Genomic DNA, 19006 nt, shown 5'->3' with positions numbered 1-19006 from the left:
AAATGTGTCTCGTTCCATGGGTGTTGCGTGGGAACACCCACAGCAACACCCGTGGAATGCCCCTTTCACGCAAAGTGGTGCGTGTAAAGGGGCCATATTTACAAGGACCGGAAAAGCCACGGAGGATGGCTTTTCCTGTGCTTGTAAATATGGGGCAGTGTATTGTGCTGCTGGTGCGTCACAAAAAGTGACGTACTGGCAGCGCAAGGGACTTGTAAAACTGCCCCTTCGTCGTCAAATAGCAGCATGAACATACATACAGCAGTGCTGAGACGCATGTAGTAAACACAGGCCTTAACCCCTTGCATGCCCTTGACGGAACCACTCCGTCATGAGCCACGGGCGCCGTGTGCTCATGACGGAGTGGTTCCGTCATGCTGCGGCCGTTGGCGGCCGCTCCTCCCACGCGGCGCTAATTCCCCGCCTGTGCGGGCGATTAGCGCAGTGGGTGGAGTCATGACGGAACCACGCCGTCATGAGCACAGCTCGCCCGTGACTCATGACGGCGTGGTTCCGTCATGAGCATAGCGGCGCCGCACTGCCCCCAAACCCCCCCAGCGCTGCGGCGGAATTCGCGCCGCAGCGAAGGGGTTAATCCTGACATGGAAATTAACAGTAATTCATCATATTATTAGCAGCAATAACCCTTAAAGTGATGAAAGTGCAATGAACTGTATTATTCGCGATAGTAGACCTGGAGTGACGAAAGTGCAATAAAATGATGGGTATAGTAGACTTCAATCATGATTCTCGACAATTGTATTAGCATATAATTAGCAGCAATAAACATTGAGAAGAAAGAATGACACTAGAACCCAGAAAGTGACAGTGCATATCGCTCTCTAAATGTATTACCTAAATAATGCTTCATGCTTCACATAGCAGCATTGATCCCTGTAAATAATTATGAGCAAAACGTGCAGATACATGCAAAAAGTGCAAATAGTAGACATTATAATCAATCTCAGGACGAAAATTAGAAAGTCTTACGTCAGACTAAATTAAATAAGAAAGAGAACCCTTAGACTTGATCATTTTCAGGAGACTCGAAAGAATTCCAAATAGCTAAAACCCTTGTAACATTTCCCAGCTCGTCGCGCATCTGCTTCTTTAAAGGGTTTTGACCTTGATATTGTCTCATGCCAGCACTGGAAAGTGGGAACCCGCTGAGTTCTCCAATATTTCAGTATCAACGCACATGCTGCCATTAAAGCAATAAAATACTGCACATATTTATTTATTTTCCGTCTCTCTTTGGACACCTGTGAGAAAAATGGCTCTTCCCAGAATTGAGAGAGTTTTGGACATGCTTAAAATATATCAAGCTAATTGCTGGTCCAGTCTATTGGCAACGAAAACATTGATCCAGAACAAACAAAAATATCTTATGGAGAGCTTGAGGAGTATAGTATGACATCCATTGGAAAAGAAAGGACATTCTTTCATAATTCACTGTCCTCAGGGATTAATGCAATTTCTCTGAAATACGCAGCCAATCCCCTTCTGATAGTCTACAGTGTGTTTTCTCATAGATTTTTTCCAGGAAATCAATGATTAAATCCTGAGCTTAGTGCTTACGCAGCATCCTAAACCAATTACCATTATCTGTAAGATTGCTCTTAACTAGGGAACAAGCGAATGACTAGACTTGTTTCTTGAACATTGGCTGCTAAAAACTGAGTAATCTGAATGTAGCTTAAGGAAAACTGATTGCATTGTGTCCCATAGCCCTTAGTGAGCTCTTCCCATTTGATCTCATTATGTTTTATAAACAAGTCTCCAATTTCCTTAAAACCTTTGGAATTCCAAAATCCTATTATTGCACTAGATACATTAGACCAAAAAGTTTACAATCCTATGATAAAGTGGAATCTGTTGTAATCTAAACAGGGCACCAATTAATTTTCCCAACTCCTGCACTACCTTATATAAAAACTACTTCAGTAACTTCGCAGATTTTATGGAGGTTGGCAAATGAATTGTAGATTCATGCACCATATTCCTCAATAAAAAATCCTTTTGGAGTGCTTCAACAACTTGTGAGATTTTTATTTGTGCTAGAATTACCTCTTTTTGGGTGCTTGGCATCTGGGGTAATTGCATCGAGCAGTAATATTGTTCAAGTAATACTGGGGGGTCAGTTGTACATAGAACAAGATACCAGATGAGGATGGCAAGAAATGGGGTGGCAAGCACAGCCTGCATGTTCTGCCGCTAAACACATTCATGGTTTTCCCCTAGTCCCCTTCTCAGGAAGGCTACCGCTTCCAAGGCCAGCTCCACGATAACTTCCATTGTGGCAGTCATCGCCGTATGCTGTGCAATGCATATGAGCGCATTGTCTTTGTCACCTGGGAGAGGTACGTTTCCCAGCGGAAAGACGCGGCATGTCGGAGGTGCTGCGCCTGAGTTCATTGCGGCAGACATCTTTTGGTGCAGCTGGCAATATAGAATGGAGAAATGAATGAAAAAAGAAAGCACATAGACCGCAAGTTTAGTCGGAAAAAATCTCCCGCAAGTTGTTGAACGTCAGCTCAAGGACAACTCAGCCCCCACATGCAGAGGTGAGTGGAACAGGCCACAGGGATTTGGGGTGGGTCAGCACTCTCTGCCGTGGGGAATGTTGACTGTTGAGAAGCTGGCCCTGGGGGATTATTAATGACATTTTGAAGGCTGGAGAGGACTAGGAGAGGAAAGAGAAGGGGAAACCCCAAGTTAATCTCTGTACAAGAGAAGGCAAAGACGAAGGAAAAGGAAAAGGTAATAAGTAGCAGGGGGGTAAAAAGGGAAAGAAAAGCACTGCAAAGAATGCAACTGCATTTTAAGGGTCTGCTGTCTCTAGTGCCTCAACCACTTCGACCCGTAACCCAGAGAGCAAAAAGGCGCATTATACAGGACAATTCAGTGGCAGCTCCAGCAAACTACAACCAACAGTCTAGAATGGACTCACAAGGTCACAGTTGAATGCTGACCTGGCAACCAACCAGAGTGGGAACAAGAGGGCGAGTGAATTTGAAAGGCTCAATCATCTGTCTGCAGAGTTTGATTCTTAGGCTCCCAGGCAATCCTCCATAGGGACAACAACGATACATATTAATAAGGGGAGCAAGTGGGCCTATGGCAAAGGCTGCAACAAGTGCAATAAGTGAAGCAAGGTCCAAAGAATACCCTTTGATCGAAAGCAAGCAAAACCTGTCTGGACACTGTGATGGCACAGTTGGTGTCCACAATGGAAGAAGCAGCGCAACTCCTATAATTGGGAGCACAGCAAAAACCTGCAGCAGTGATCGAAACTCCTACCTCTTTTCAGCAGGTCCTTCCACTGCTACCAGATCAGTCTTCGGCCAGTTACAGAGTCCTGCAATGTTTCACCCAGTTTGATTCAAACTAGAGGTGAACGGGGGGGATCGCCTACTGAGAGATTGCAGCTCAGACCCAGTTAAAATCATGCTCAATACTATATTGCTCGAACTTAGAGAGATTAAGCTTTCGCAGGAAAACGAGGTTGCAGCTCTTCATCATAGATTAACTAAAATAGAGGAAAATATATCACAACCTCCTAATAGATTAAAAGATGCAGAATCTAGGATATCAGACCTCGAGGACAAGTTGGAGGCAGTACGGCAAGGAAGGCTTAACTTTGAAAAGAAAATGGATTATTTGGAGAATAAGAGTGAAGAACTAGAGAACTATACATGACTCTCCATTTTACCCCTGGTGGGCATTCCAGAGGGGAGTGAAAGTCAGAACGTGCCTCAGTGGGTGGCTGATTTTGCTGGGGGCCTGTCTATCATGAGGGACAATTGTATGTCAGCTCAACACTCACCCAATTTCAAGCACCCATCCATTATTCTGGTGCATTTTGGTGATTACCTTTTTAAAGAACAGATTCTGACTAAAGCAATTGAGACGAAAGGCTTTTCCACCTCAGAAAATATCCAATTTCACATCTTTTCAGACATGTTGGCTTCTGAAGCCTGTCACCAAAAAGAGCTTGTAAGACTAGCGGGCATTTTGAGAACTCAGGGTGCCCAGGCATCTGTGGTACAAAGGTGGAAGCTAAAGGTGTAGGTAAAAAGGCAGTTTAATCTCTTTGTGAAAGTAGAAGAGGTTCAGGAAGTTTTCTCTAAATATCTGTTTAACTCTCGATAATAAGTGCTGAAGTTACCTTCCTTTGTTTCCCTATTTATCCTTCCATCTTCCAGACTTCGGCATTTCTTTTTTTTTCTTTTTCATAGGTCAAGGATTTGAATGGATTAAGGAGTGCAAGTTGGGGGCCCTTTTTGAGGGCCCATGAATAAAGTTAGGTGCGGTAACATGGCATCACATATTCTAGGGCAAGAGCGAGGGGTAATGAGGGCAATTTCCATCAGATTGGGTTCTGAAGGTCAGAGGGTCACTGGGTTGTCTGAGGATTGGGTTCAGGGTGGGCAAGGAGTACATTCCAAAAAATAAGCAGATTTAATTTAGGTTGCAATGAAATTTTCATGAGTGAGAAATCGGGGAGGGAGAGGAGTGCATGTGTGCTCCATTGCAAATTGTCAAATGATGTATAAGGTCAAGGTGTTATCTTGCCATACTAATGGTGTTTTAAATAGACATACATATGGGGCTTTGTAAGATGGCTCTCCTTATTCAATCCAGAAGTATTTTTTCTACAAGAGACTCATCTCAAAAGTAACAATCCAAAGAAGTACTCCCATGCATATTTTGCCTCAGTTGGGGTCACAATGCAGGGGGGTCGAGATTTATTTTGGGAGTGGTATCAAATGCAGAGTGAAAGACGTCAGAGGAAGAAGAGGAAGATGGTTTTGGCTAAAAGTTTTAGTTCAGGGTGCACCCCTGAATTTGGTTAATTACTACAGTCCTTTAGTAATGAGATAGATCCATCGCTGCAGTTATACAACACTGCTACGGGGGCAGAAGGACAAATGATCTTAGGGGAGGGCAAATTTAATTACATCCAGGATCTGAAATGAGACGCTTACGCCTAAAACTACAAAAGTTCTTACCACCAAAAAACAAGATTTCCAATTAGTAGATCCCTGGTGGGAGGGCTACCCAGGTGCAGATCAATTAATTTCAGGGTTTTTGCCAGCAAAAAAATATAGGAACTGTACTCACTTTAATGCATAGTAGAAAATGACCATTTCCTAAATAGGTAACCATCCAATTCGCTTCCAGGTCTGTGTCCATAGTTACACCTCAAAATAAAGACATGAGTGCAAGCACTCTCACCAATAAACACTGGAGTTTCACTGTTCTAAGTAACACTACATATAAAGCTGAAACCAAATGAAGTGTTACTTTAAACATGATGACGGGGAATGTTAGCTTTGTTCCTAATTTCATTCTATTGTACTAAATCTTGTCATTTAGGTTTATGTAACTTTTTTAAGATCTACAACATAATCCCACCATTTTCAGTGAAAGCGCACCAAAGTTCCCGTTACATGTGACTTTGAAAATGGACAGTATGTTCACTGGATCACCATATACAATAGTAAATGAAGAGGTATGAGATAAGAATTTTAAGCCAGTTTTTGGAAATGGGCTAGAACTACCAAACATTTCTCCACAAGGCTTTACAGGAGAATCTATCATGCTTCTGGGTTACAGGAAGTTGATGTTAGAATTTAAAAAACATGTAGCGGAGTGTAAATTGTATGGTGCTAAAGAAGGTCCTTCAGAGTTGGGATGGTGGGACTACAGGAAACTAGACATCATTTTGAATCCCAACAGCGTAGATCCTGTTTTGGTGATCCAGAGTCCGCAAGATAATGAAGGAAAAGTTCTAAAATATTTTGCTGGAATATTTTCAGGTCCTATGTGAGCCTAAAGGATTCCAGCACAAGATACATTTAAGAGACAATGCTGTCCCATGTGTCCATAAAGTAGGGAATAGTCCGATCATATTTAATGATGAGGTGTTGAAAGAATTGGACAAACTACAACTGGCTGGCATAATAGAGTTCGTAGAATCTTCTGATTGGGTAGCTGTCTTAGTTATAGCAAGATGTGGTAATGGCAAACTCAGATTATGTGTACATTTAAGAGATTTAAATAAAAATATTCTAGTGGATCAGTTTCCACTACCTAGAACAAATGAAATGTTATCAGCAACAAAAGATGTCCAATGATTTACATCCATTGACTTAACTACTTCATACCATCAGGTACCCCCGCTTCCTGAGAACCTTTGTTTGACAGCATTCATTACACCCTTCATCTATTTCCAGTTTGACAAGGTGCCTTTTGGTCTGGCATCGGCAGCAGCGATGTTCTAGAGATCAATGTTCAAGTTATTTAAGCAAGAAAAAAATTTGATGTTCTTCCAGGATGATATCCTGGTTATTAGAAGAACAAGGTAAGAGCATGATCACAAACTTAGAACAGTGTTAACCACTTTTTAAAATAAGGGGTTGACTGCTGAGTATACTAAATGCAAAACTGTAACCTATTTGGGGCATGAGATAGGTGGAAATGGAATTAAACCTAAAAGATCTTTGGTTGAGGCTTTAAAAAATGCAACTGGCCCATCTAACAAAGATAAGGTGAGAAAATATTTGGGCTTGGCAGAAGTTTATTCCAAGTTTGTGATGAATTTCTCAACTAAGAGGTTCCCCATCACACAGTTGTTGAAAAGCAAGGTTGATTTTGTGTGGTTGGAAGAATGCCAAGAAACATTCCAAGAAATCAAAAGTGTAATTTGTTGTGCACCAGTTACAGGGTTTTTATTCCATATTAAGATCATTGGTGACTACGGAGACTACTGACGCTTTTTGCAAAGGACTTGGGGCTATGTTGACACAATTGTACATTAAGAACAAGGAACACAGCATAGCTTTTGCCTCAAGATCTCTTACTCCCACAGAAGAAAAATATGCTGTAATTGAGTGATAGGCATTAGCGTGTGCTTTGGAGTTAGAGCACTTCAGGGCTTATATTTGAGGAACACATGTCATCCCTAAGCCATTAACAAAAGTTCTGACCAGGAAGAGTTTGTAGAATGCTTCTCCAAGATTGGCCCGTCTATCTATTAAATTATTAGATTTTAATTACGATGTGTGTTATGAGCCCGTAGTTAAAAATAGAATTGAGGACTTCTTGAGTAGAATGCCTCTTCCCATGAAGATCATGCCTGATGGTGATTTAGAGAAACTTTGTGTTGCTGAAGTTGATGAGTGTATGGATAGCATTGGAGATGTAAAATGGGAGAAATTGATGGATGAGGGTCTAGTTTTTCAAAATATCAAGGATTGGATACAGAATGGTTGGCCCACCAAGAAGAATGTTGCAGAGGGTTTTCAGGTGTACTGTGAGTTGAGACAGTATCTATCGGTCAAGGAATATAGAGTACTACATTGTGGCAGAATAATTCCTCCAGATTACCTCAGAGAATACAATTTGAATGTATGTCATGACAGACCTTTAGATATTTAAAAATGAAGAACAGGATTAAAAATTTGTACAGGTGGCCGGGTTTAGACCCAGTAATTGAAAGAATGGTTAGAGACTGTTTTTTGTGTAACAATTCTGAGAGGTCACTGGTTACATGTAAAGCTCCTTTGTGTCCCATAAAATCCCCAGAGATGCCTTGCTAGAGAATTGGATTGGACATTTTGGGCTCTGCTTTAGAAGGAAATATATCTAAATACATTATTGTGATGATGGGTTGTTTTGCTAAATTGAAGTAGTGTGCAGGGTGGATGCTCAGGCTGTAGTGACATTTTCGGATAATATTTCCTTAAGAGAAGGACTTCCCAAAGATATTTTTGACTGATAATGGGTCTCAAATTTATTTAGAGGTGTTCAAGACATATTTAAGAAGAAAAAGCATTGTACATAAGACTATTTCTGTTTATCACCCGGCTGGTGACGGAGTACTAAAATGCTTCAATAGAGTGCAAATAAATACTATACAGTTGGCCAAAGAAGCAAATCTATTTTGGGCCAAGGATGTATGGAGAACCGTGTTGGCAAATAGGGTGACCCCATGTAAAACTACTAGGTTCAGTCACTTTGAAGTAATGAAAGTAAGGGTACCTGTTATGAAAGACTATACTGTATGGATGTCTAGATCTAGAATTAGTCTTTGGACATCTGTTCGAGTGAAAGAGAATTTGTGTAAGTGGAACTACAGGTGGGAAACTGAGTAAGGATCAGAAAACCAGGTGTATAAATACAGAAAAAGGGAAATATTGTCCTCCTCTGCAAGTTGTTGAATTACTATGTAACTCAGTCCAATTAAGTGATGGTAAAGTGTGGCGCCTAAGTCGAGTTGCTTTTAATAAAGGCGATAAATTGATTTCCAAAGACCTAAACAGGGAAACACAGTTGAACCAATATGATTAGAATTTGGATGAGGATGAAGTACACAGATCAGAGGGAGTCGTGGAAACTGTATGATTTCACAGAAGGCGGTGGTGTGGATGTATTGGTTCGAAGCATGGTTAAGCAAAGGTATCAAAGTGCACAGTGTGGTATGAGTGATCAATCCCTACGTTTTGAGGTAGGGTCAGAAGAACGGAGAAAAAGGTGGAATGGAAACAAACCCCATCAGGCTTTGAGAAGGAGGGTAGGTTGGGGAGAAGATTGAAAGTGCCTTTGAAAGATTATATTTGTAGTAAATTATAATAGTTTTTATGTATTCTATTTTAGTGCAGCTCAGTGTTGAACTGGAAATGTTTTTTTTGTCTAACATGTATATAGGAACCTGGTTTAAGGGACTGTTCTATTTTGGTTTATTATATTAGATGAGGGGATGTGTTGTAATGGACGTAGAAAGCTATAGAATGTAAGCTAAAGAATGTTAGGTATATTCTTGTCCCATATTGGTAGCCTTAGTATTGAGTCCCTATGTCATTGGATTGCTGCTCACACCCACCCCTAGTGCCTTGAGACCCTCAGGGGTGGGTAGCAAGCTTTACAAAACCCTGATTAATTGATTTTGATGTAACTTGGAATGTTGGGGGAGGGTGGAATGGAGATGTTGAGAGAGGAGTACTGATATCCACCTGCTCCCGTTTTTGCTGGGGCCTACATGTACAAATAAAGTACTCTACAGGCAAACTACTCTTGGAGTAATTCTTACAATGTCCAGCTTTTCCAGTGGGGGACTCTGCCCCTAAACAGTTTGTGAACAGCCATGTCCAGTGGAAAGCCCAGCCTCCTCCATCTGAGTCAGTTTGGTATAAAAGTAGACAAATATGTTTGAGTAAATCCATTGTGATTATGAATTCACATTTTCTGAATAGTAAACATTGGGTTACGCACACATATAAATGTACTTTCACACCTAAGTTTAGGTGCACAAATGCCTTTGTGAAAAAAACACATTGCTTGCCCTGGCTGTTTAGACTAATAACTTATGATCTTAAAAACTTGATATTAACTGAACCCACCTTTGCTGAAACATGGGACGGAAAAGGACACTTTCTGTCATGGAGATTGACTCTATAGGAATTTCTCTACTGAAGCTGTGGAGTGCAGAAGATCACAGAGACAGACAAAGTGGTATCGCCCTGGAAGATAAGGAGTACATAAGCTAGCAACTACTCATTAGTCAGGCTTTCCCATGTGAAACATCTCACATAAGTCAGGGGAATGAAGTAAGCTGTGTGGAATTAAGAGGTTGGAGCCACTGCAGAGGAATCCAAGGGTTCAGTTGTATCTTGACATTTTGCGGTGGTCTTTAACTGGAGTTGTGAGGTGCAATTCAACTACTTGACCACAATACCTTGTGCCCAAGAAGCCTGTCTGTGAACCTCTGAAACACTTGGAAAGAAGTTACAGAATGTTTTTGAATATGTTGGGCTTAAACATTCTTCATTTCAAGCAGACTCGGAGAGCATGAAGGGTGCCTGAGTGCCCGTTTCCCATAGCGTTTGGCCAGTGATAACCACTAAGTTGTATTCAACTTGAATCCATTGATAATGGTGGGTGCCTAGGTTCCAATACACTATACCCCATAGATTAACAAGGAATTTCATTTTTCCACTATTTCCTATAAATCATTCTTTGTTTTTTTGTATGTACAGTAATATTTTATCACTGCGTTTTATTTTATTTTTTCATAATTATACTCATTAAACATTTCTCCATTTACCTGCCTGTGTTTGAAATATATATAAATTAGGCTCTTACAAATGCAATTCATGTCGAGCCTGTACTTTTGCAATCAATAGCACTGACTACACTACGGCATTTGATAACAAGAAAGTTCCTATTCGGGACTATCTTACTTGCCGCACAGATTTTGCGATTTATAAATTGCGCTGTACTTGTGGTCTTGAGTACATCGGAAGCACCAAGCTCCCTGTACATAAGCGTATTTTACATGTCAGGGCTATCGTTAATTCGGATCCCAACTATCCGGTGGCGAGGCATTTTAAAATGGTCCATGACAACAAACTAAAGGATCTAGAATACACTGTCTTAGGGGCTGTCCCTAATTCTGTGAGAGAAGGTAACCGTGAAAAAACCCTCCGCCAATTAGAGACTCATTTTATCATGTCCCTTGAAACTAAGATGCCTAACGGTCTCAATGATAGTGAGGACTTACATAATTTTCTGTAATTTACTCAGTTCTCCTTGTTGGACGTGTGCCCTGCCCTTCTCCTGTGTTAGTAGTGACTTAAATATGCCCTTCATGTCTCAGTTTTTTATAACACAATGTAATAGCTAATTGGTGCTATCTGTGTCACTCTTATTTATCTATCAACCCTATGAAATTTGTGCATTTTATTGAGTACTTTTGCTATGTTCTAAGTATCTATCTCCGCAAATTTGTTCAGGCTTTAACAAATTTTACCAACTGCCTCATTTAACTAATTTTTAAGCTATAAGCTTTTTATTACTTTTGGCACACTGCACTTTATTACTATTTTTGACTTCTTGGTATTCCATGCCACTTGATAGACCTGACAGCTTTTTCATTAGTTTACTTTTCGCATTGCTGCTATTATAACTACCTTTGCACATTAGATTTAGATTGGTACTGTTTACCTTCCATATTCTGCGCTAAATTGCACTAATGTATATAGTATATCAACTGCCATACTATTATATGACTTCTATCTGTGATATAAATGAGACTTAGTCGTTGTTTCTACATGCCTATTTGCACAGTGTTTTAGAATTCCAATTGGAATTTTTCTCAAGAGACGTTCTCTGCTATAGAGTTCAGTTTAACTGCTATTTGTCATTACTCATTGTGATCATACTTATGCTCGTTTGATTATTTGCACTTGCTAATGACTAAGCAGTGGATGCACAATAATTATGACACTTTGCACTTTTGCACTTATAACAGTAACATCGCTGTTTTTATTATATTTATGATGAGACTCTCTATTACATTAATGGTATTTAAATTTCGATATTCAATATTTTTTATGTGTCAGCAGCAAATAAGTATTTGACTTTATATGGTTTCAAACAGTAATTATTATTGATTTCTGATGTGCATATCCATATTTATCTGTCACTTTTTTGAAGTATTTGTACTGTTGGTAGTTTCAAGGCTTGTTACCATGTGTTTTGAAGTCTGTTGTTTAGTTTTATGCACACAGTAAGTCTTGTTTCTAAAGAAATTTGTGCATGTGCTCAGATTTAACTATGGTTGTCCCCGAGCGCGTCATGCGATCAAGCTCGCGGACGCGAGCAAAACGCGTCATGGCGGACATTATTTCCGATGAATGCACTGGATTTATATTTTTTGCCAAATAAATTGATGCCTGCACTTATTCCGGACTCCTGTTGGTTCCTATAAGCCTGTGCACATTGAAGAGGTCTCTGCCAGCGTCTTTCCCGCCTTCGGTTGCTAGTTGCGGTGCTGGACTAGTTTTGTGTGATATATATATATATATCTATATATCTTTATATATATATATATATATATATATATATATATATATATATATATATATATATATATATATTTATTATTGGTTGTAGACATGCACCAAATTCATTTTTCTCTCATGAAGACTGTGAGCCCTCTCCGCTATGGCTAAGCAGTCTAGTTTCCACAAAATTCCATCTGCAGTGTTATTGGACAGCCACACATGCTTGTCCTGCTCTTTCTGCTCAGATACCAATGAGGGAAATGCCATGCTCACATGGATATAAAAATACCAAATACTACCTGAAGTTACAGACAAAATATTACTTTTACTTCTAGGATTCAATCAGTGCTAAATGTGACCAGGAGAGTGTTTCCCATTTTTCAAGAACTCTCTAATCACATAATTGGAGAATGTGCAATCTCACCCTTCTCAAGGACCGTGTGATATCCTGAATGAATCTTTATTCAGCAAAGTCTAGACACTTGGGCCCAGAATTATCAAAGTTCGGTTCAGCGCTACGTAGCAAGACAACCTGCTGCACTGCGTCAAATGGAGGGGGCAGGAATGTGCCTTATTTATCAAGATATGGCACATTCCTGCTTTAGCCTTGAACTGGGGCACACAGCACAGCCTAGCACCAATGCAGGGACTCTTGCACCATGGTGCAAGGGTGCTTGTGTTGTAGGCAGGATAGTTTTTGTGGAAAAAGGGACACTTTCCTGCACAAAACCAATCCTTTGAGGTGTTTTCCTCTTTCTATGTGTGCTACAGAATGCCTGTCTTGATTAATCTGGGAATGCATCAAAATACATGGATGGATGAGTGGGAACACCTATTCTCCATCCTAACGCCTTCCCAGTGCAGAGTAACAGAAGGCAGCAACTTATGCTGCCTTGCATTGCTCCAGATTTACCAAACAATGCAGGGCCAAGCAAGGTGGCCTTGCATTGCTTGGTAAATCTGAATTAAGGATTGCTTGCCCTTGCATCACCCTGGGTGACTCCAGGGCAACACAATCCTATATTAAGTCTGGGCCTTGATCTTTCATTCAGGAATTAACCCTACAATGTTGAATTTTACCAAACTCAGGTCTCTATTGCCCTTAAACTACACGATTGTGAAACCCTGAAACAACTGCATTGTGTTTTCAGCCAGTATACCTCATGGAAACTGTTATTGGCGTGATGGCCAGGAGTTGTTTTTGTTCCCCTTTGAGTATCTACCATTGCTAAAATGGCTTAAGGCGCTTCCAGATGTAGATGCCTAAATGTGCAATCACTAATATAATTAAGCTCATCTCTTCTGATTAAACCATGATTAAGCCCGAACATTTTCACAAATTAAGTACCCATTTCTAACTTTTCATACTTTAAACTGTTTGAAATACTGGAACTAAATTGCTCCAAACATTTCAAGACTCGTATTCTCTTCTTGACCATTTTCAAGCAGTGTTTAGGTCAATTATATTGCAGAGTCGGCCATGCTGATGCACTATGTTGCTGATGATGAGTGGTTCAATGCCTTTATGCTATTAGGTCTGTCTGCGGCAGTTGAAAGCACTAATAGTCACTCATCTGTCTGACATAGGATCACAAGAGGTGTATCCCAAGTGTACTGCCTCCTTTTTATCCAATAGTACACAATAAGTTGCCTTGATACCACAAAGACAAGCTGAGAAGCTCATGTTTTGCGGAATACTTCAGTGCTCATCTCTAGATTTGCACTTTTTAACAGTGTTTTTTTATTGGATTTTCCTAACGATAACATACACACACCTATTCTTCCCTTCATCAAATGTATCCCTCTCCCTAATGCATCCACCCACCTGTCAGTTGCTCAGCTTCTTCTTACAAAGTTGTTCATGGTTGAAGGAGATTATATTTATTCCTCAATAGTTTCATCTAATCTGAGCACTCTCCCCTCGAGGCATTTTAGCAAAATCATTGCAGAGATCCTAGTGTTATTAGCGTTCAAATACTTGTAATGCTGTCAGCCTCACCAAATGTATTGTAGGTGCTCATTTAATTTTGAGGAATCAGGTAATGACTTCAATTTTCTCTCAAACACTGTCCCATCTTGTCTGAGAATACAGGTTAGTAGAGGAAATTAGCACACCTTATGGCACTGTGCTTGGTGAGGAGGCTCTGTGGTGTAATACAATTAAATATTTTGTAGCTGCAATTGACCATGGTATGATACAACGAGTAGATTTGCCTCTCTAGAGCATGGAACTAGGGAAGTCCCAATCTGGAAAGGGACTTTGTTGTTTTTCTGTGGAAAACTCTTTTCCATGTTGGACAAACCTGAAATTAAATCTGACGCAGTGGAACCACCAGTTAGATACTTTTCAGTGGCAGTGAAGTTCTGAAGCAATGTTTTGAAAAAGTTTCAGAGTGTCTTTTGGTACACAAACAACCACAGGAATACACCTTGAAGGCCCCCAGGACCTGAGTCTGAACATGTGGTCATTCCCAGGGTATCAGGCAGAAGACAGCAGCAAAGTCCAGTCCTGGTCTAGTTGTCACTGGTCAACTAGGATTCTTCACAGGAATATCCTCTTTAGTATGTTCCTGGAGCCACCCCAGGGATCAGTCTTATAGCCCTTGGACAACTTTATGTCGTTGGACATCAAGTGTGAGGGGGGAGTTTAACCTCCTCAGGTCCTTATCACTTGTCACAGATGCCAGGTGCAGCAAGTTCACTCCAACTGGTATTCTTTAGCAGTGTTCTGAGGAATGCTGGGTAAGGGCCCAGCTTTGTAGGGTTCACCAGCCTGTGGGTGTGGGACACCCTAGGACACTCCTAGTTCCTTTCGGACCAATAGAATACATGTTCCCAGGCTGTTACCTATCTACTTTTGCAGTAGTTTGATTTACTGCAAACATGCACAAAATGCAGAGGGACAGATTTACAAGCCCCTTGCGCCACTTTTGCGTCACTTTTCCCATGTTAAAAGTGACGCAAAAGTGGCGCAAGGGGCTTGTAAATCTGCCCCAGAGTGTCTTAACAAATCCCAGTGTCCTCCCGCATGTAACTCTAAAATCCAGAGGCAGAAGCCTGATAGAACAAACACAGGGTCCTCCTGCAACCGAACACGTGATATACAACAATTGTCTTACCATCCTGTTTGCTTCTTTGAAGGACACAAAACGTTTACATTTGCTTCAAACAAACCTGACCAGTAGGATTTGACACTGGAGTGTCAACAAAAGGGGCATAGTGCTCACCCTCTGTTTTCTATTGAGCTCACAGTAGTCATCTCTGTCTACTCAGGTGAGGCTATTGTGTGATCTTGGGAGAAATTTCACACCTCTTCTTGTACTGATAACAGACTGGGAGAAGTAGGAGAGTTATTTAAATTAACCTACAGAAACTTCAGGCATTTCAGGCAGGGAAATGGTACATTTTCATAAGTTACTTTTCCTTAATATTTATTGCAACTTTGACTCCACCATTGGATTGGATTTTAATACCTATTAAAAGTAGTTGTTTCATTATATTTCTAGCTGACTTGTAAGAATTTGTATTTTAATGTGTGCTCTGATTTTGCATGGAAGACAGCTAGGTCTGCCACAGTGAAAAATACCTTTTAGAGCCTTGTCACTGTAGGGACAAGATCACTTTAATATTCTACATGTCACTTTTTTAAATACTATGCGCCGCACCTGTGGACTATAAGTCCTTCCTAGGGGTGACTTACACATTTTTAAAATGGAGGTTTTTACCTGTCAAAATGAGTTAATTTAACAGGTCAACCTGTAGGTTGTACACTGCAGAAGTCAGATTACAATGGTAGCCTTGAAGCTATGTTTTCCGTGTCACACAATTGGATGGCACATTAAGTGGTACATTCCACTGGTGACATTTAGTATTTCATGCCAGGGCCTTCTAGGATAGTTAAATACACCAATCAGGGATTAACCAATGTATACATGTTTTAGGATTCAGAGCACAGACAATGGGCACTGGACAGCAGTATGGTGCCATATACTAGGTGCTTATATTGAGCTACGCTATACCACTTGTGGGTGAACCAATCGGGCATGCACATTTTAAGGGTCAGAGCACTGACACTGAGGCCTGTTTAGCAGGGTTCAGTGCACTCCCTGAGTTTAAAAACTAGCAGCATCAGCCCTCAACTTTGGAGGTGATCATGCAAAAAGAGGCATTTCTTTACAATTACATTTAACTTAATTTTTTTCAAATTAAATATTAATTTTCCCACCCCACCCCTTAGAGTATCATCTGTGCTGAATAGGGGACAAAACTGAATGCAACTAATGTGCTATTTTACTCACACAGATTTTATTCACACACACAAACCCACAAACATACATGCACACACATACACACACCCATACACATGCATAAACACATGCACACACAACGATCTAACAGCATGCCACAGGCAAAGAACAAGGCAAAACAGCTGCAAGATGGAACCAACATTTTTCCCATGGATGTGTAGCCAATAGGTAGCCGCACCTCTAGGGTGGGCTACTAAGCTCCACACATCGAAAAAGGGATCCTGCTATCTTGAGAATGGGCAGAATATTGCATTCTGGGACAGCTAGTTGCCACACTTGACAGAAAGTGTAATCAGGAAAGAGGGGACCTGGTAGCCCATTGGTTAGTAGCCACAGAACCCCCTGAGGGCATGTTCTGTGCATTAAAGCGGCTTCAAGGCACTTAGACCTCAGATCACATCTGCACTGGAAACAGGACCGAAGATGGATGGCCCTGCTGTTCCATTCCCTGACCCGACAAAGGAAGGCTGCACTAAAGACTGGACTGCACCGGCTAGCAAAGAGAGGAAAATGTGTCTGCGGTGCCTGCTTGAGGAAAAGTAGTCTCCACGCCCCAGACAGAAGAAGTGACTCTAATAGTCTGGCTGACATTCTGCTCGAGCTACAGGGCCAAAAGCTGAAGAAGCATGGCTTGGCGAGTTGGTAGCCACAGTAGCTTTACCGTCCCAGACCGCCAAAGTGAAGCTGAAAAGTTTCACAAGTATGCTGGACTGGGAGAGTCATCAGAATACAGTTTGGTTGCCCTAGATGTATACTAGCTTCAGTAAAAGGGAACCACTCATTTTGCAGTGTCAGGGAACAGTGGATCAGTGGCAACTGTTTTTTGGCTGAACTTCAACTTGACCGCAAGGGACATCCACCCATGTGGCCAATGTCACCCTACCATGTTCCCAGACAGAAGGGTGGTCCTGGAGAGAACCCAGTGACCGGTCAGCATCCTCAGAATCCTTCAGCATCTTCACATCCTGTATCCCTTGCATCAGGACATCTCCATAGATGTCTATGGCGGTTCGGCAATAGAGCCTGAAACTGAATGAAGAATGCGTTGACTGGGAGGTAAATGTCCTGCCAAGCCTCACTGGCCCCTGTGACTTGCCCGCTGCCAGAATTGGTCACCCAAAGCCGATCGAAGTAGTCGTTTAAAACTTCACAAAAGGCTTTCCAGGGACCACTAACCGCTGTAGTTGCCAATGCTTGTTTGCGATTTGAATGAAAAGCAGTGATTTATTATTTGCTTAATAATTTATGTCTACTGAACCCCCTCGTGGATTTTGCTCATTTTGGTGTTTAAACATTTTAAAAAATAGGAGCTATTTTTATAAATTAGAGTTAGATTTTCCGCACGTTATGTTCCTTTCTTGTTCAACTGTTTTGGTACTTCTGAATGCTTTGCACTTGTTCCTTTGACAAAACCTGACTGCTCACACCACACCTACTCAGGTTTGAACTAAAGGTTTGTAAACGAGCCTGACTGGACCCAAAACAGGTTAGTGAGTTTAATACACAGTGAGGTTGCATAACCACATCATATATTAAACCACTTTCCTCACAGTAATAATTTTTAGTGCAAGTGTGTTGTCCGTTGTAATTGTGATAGTCCTAAGTGAATAGGAGCTAGGGAAATGTTTTAATAATTTGTTTAATTAAAAATAAGTAAGCAGTTACTGACTGTCGAAATTCTCAAAAGAGCAGGCAGTGGTCCCATGGTCCACTGTCTACTCTTAAAAACTGACAAAAAAACTTCATTTCTGTTTCCTTTAAGGAAAACGGGCTGCATTTCAAATAATTTTTAATTTAAAGCAATAACAGACATGGTGGGCTGCTGACCCCAGCAGGCCACCATCCCTGTGATTTTTGCCATTCCTAGGGGGTCGCAAATTGCGACCTACCTCATTAATATTCATGAGGTAGGTCATTTGTGATCCCCTAGGAATCGCAAAAAGAGTTCAACACACTTTCATGCATGCTGTTTTGCAATTTCCTAATTGCGAATTGCAAGGATTCTCAATTAGGAAATCGCAAAACGGTTTCTTCATGCATCTGGCCCAATGTTCTATATAATTATCACATACATAAGAAAATACATCAATAAACAAAGATGCATACAAACATAAAACACTTTCTAATGCTTCAGTTGTGTATTAGGGTCAGTCTTTCCTCTATGATTTAAGTAATGTTTGTTCTATAAAAATAATCGAATTCGTACATGCTCAATACAGAGCAAGCACCGCAAATAAATAAAAGTGATTAGTACAGTATTTTTGTGAGTGTGGTACTGAATCATTACTGTCTTGAGTCGGATGTCTCGTTTAAAATGTTCGCAGACTTAGCACAGCTCTAATGAGACTGCTGGCGTCCTTTAAGACTATCTTGAACGCATGTATTAAGCCTTTGCTAAAAGCTGTCACAGGAGACTTGTTATCGCCAGGCTCCCTGTGGTCTAAGCTATTAATATCTAGAGAAGTCATAGGTCGGGCATAATCCTCATTCTGAGAGGTGTGAAAAAGACGTGGGAGGCAGCATTTTGTCTCTTAAACAGCAAAACATGTGATTACTTACTTAATTACAGAGATAGAGCCATTTATGGAATTATTTATATTTTTAGTTCTACTAGAGGAACCACTGCTGATTCTTCCTTCCTCCCTTCATGGCAGTTTTCTGTATGATTGATTCCTTTAGAGTTCAGTATTTTTTCATCCTGGTTCTGCCTGGCCACATACCGGTGGCTTTTATTGCCCTTCATTGAAATGTGATCTGTTCATATCTTTTGCTTCATGCAAAGCATTATCTTTTTCATTCAAATGTTTAATATGCAGGTAGATGAACAGAGATTAACGACAGGAACTTTTG

At 40.8% G+C, this 19006-nt stretch overlaps 1 protein-coding gene across 1 annotated transcript in view; it reads left to right on the top strand.

The window, feature by feature from the left end:
• CA10 (carbonic anhydrase 10 (inactive)) overlaps positions 1 to 19006 on the top strand; it is an 812800-nt gene that overhangs the window by 171984 nt on the left and 621810 nt on the right. The window lies entirely within an intron of this gene.

This window comes from Triturus cristatus, chromosome 7 (genome assembly GCF_964204655.1).
Source record: "Triturus cristatus chromosome 7, aTriCri1.1, whole genome shotgun sequence".
NCBI lineage: Eukaryota > Metazoa > Chordata > Amphibia > Caudata > Salamandridae > Triturus > Triturus cristatus.
Note: the sequence above shows the minus strand (reverse complement) of the source record. Positions and strands in the feature narration are given on the sequence as shown.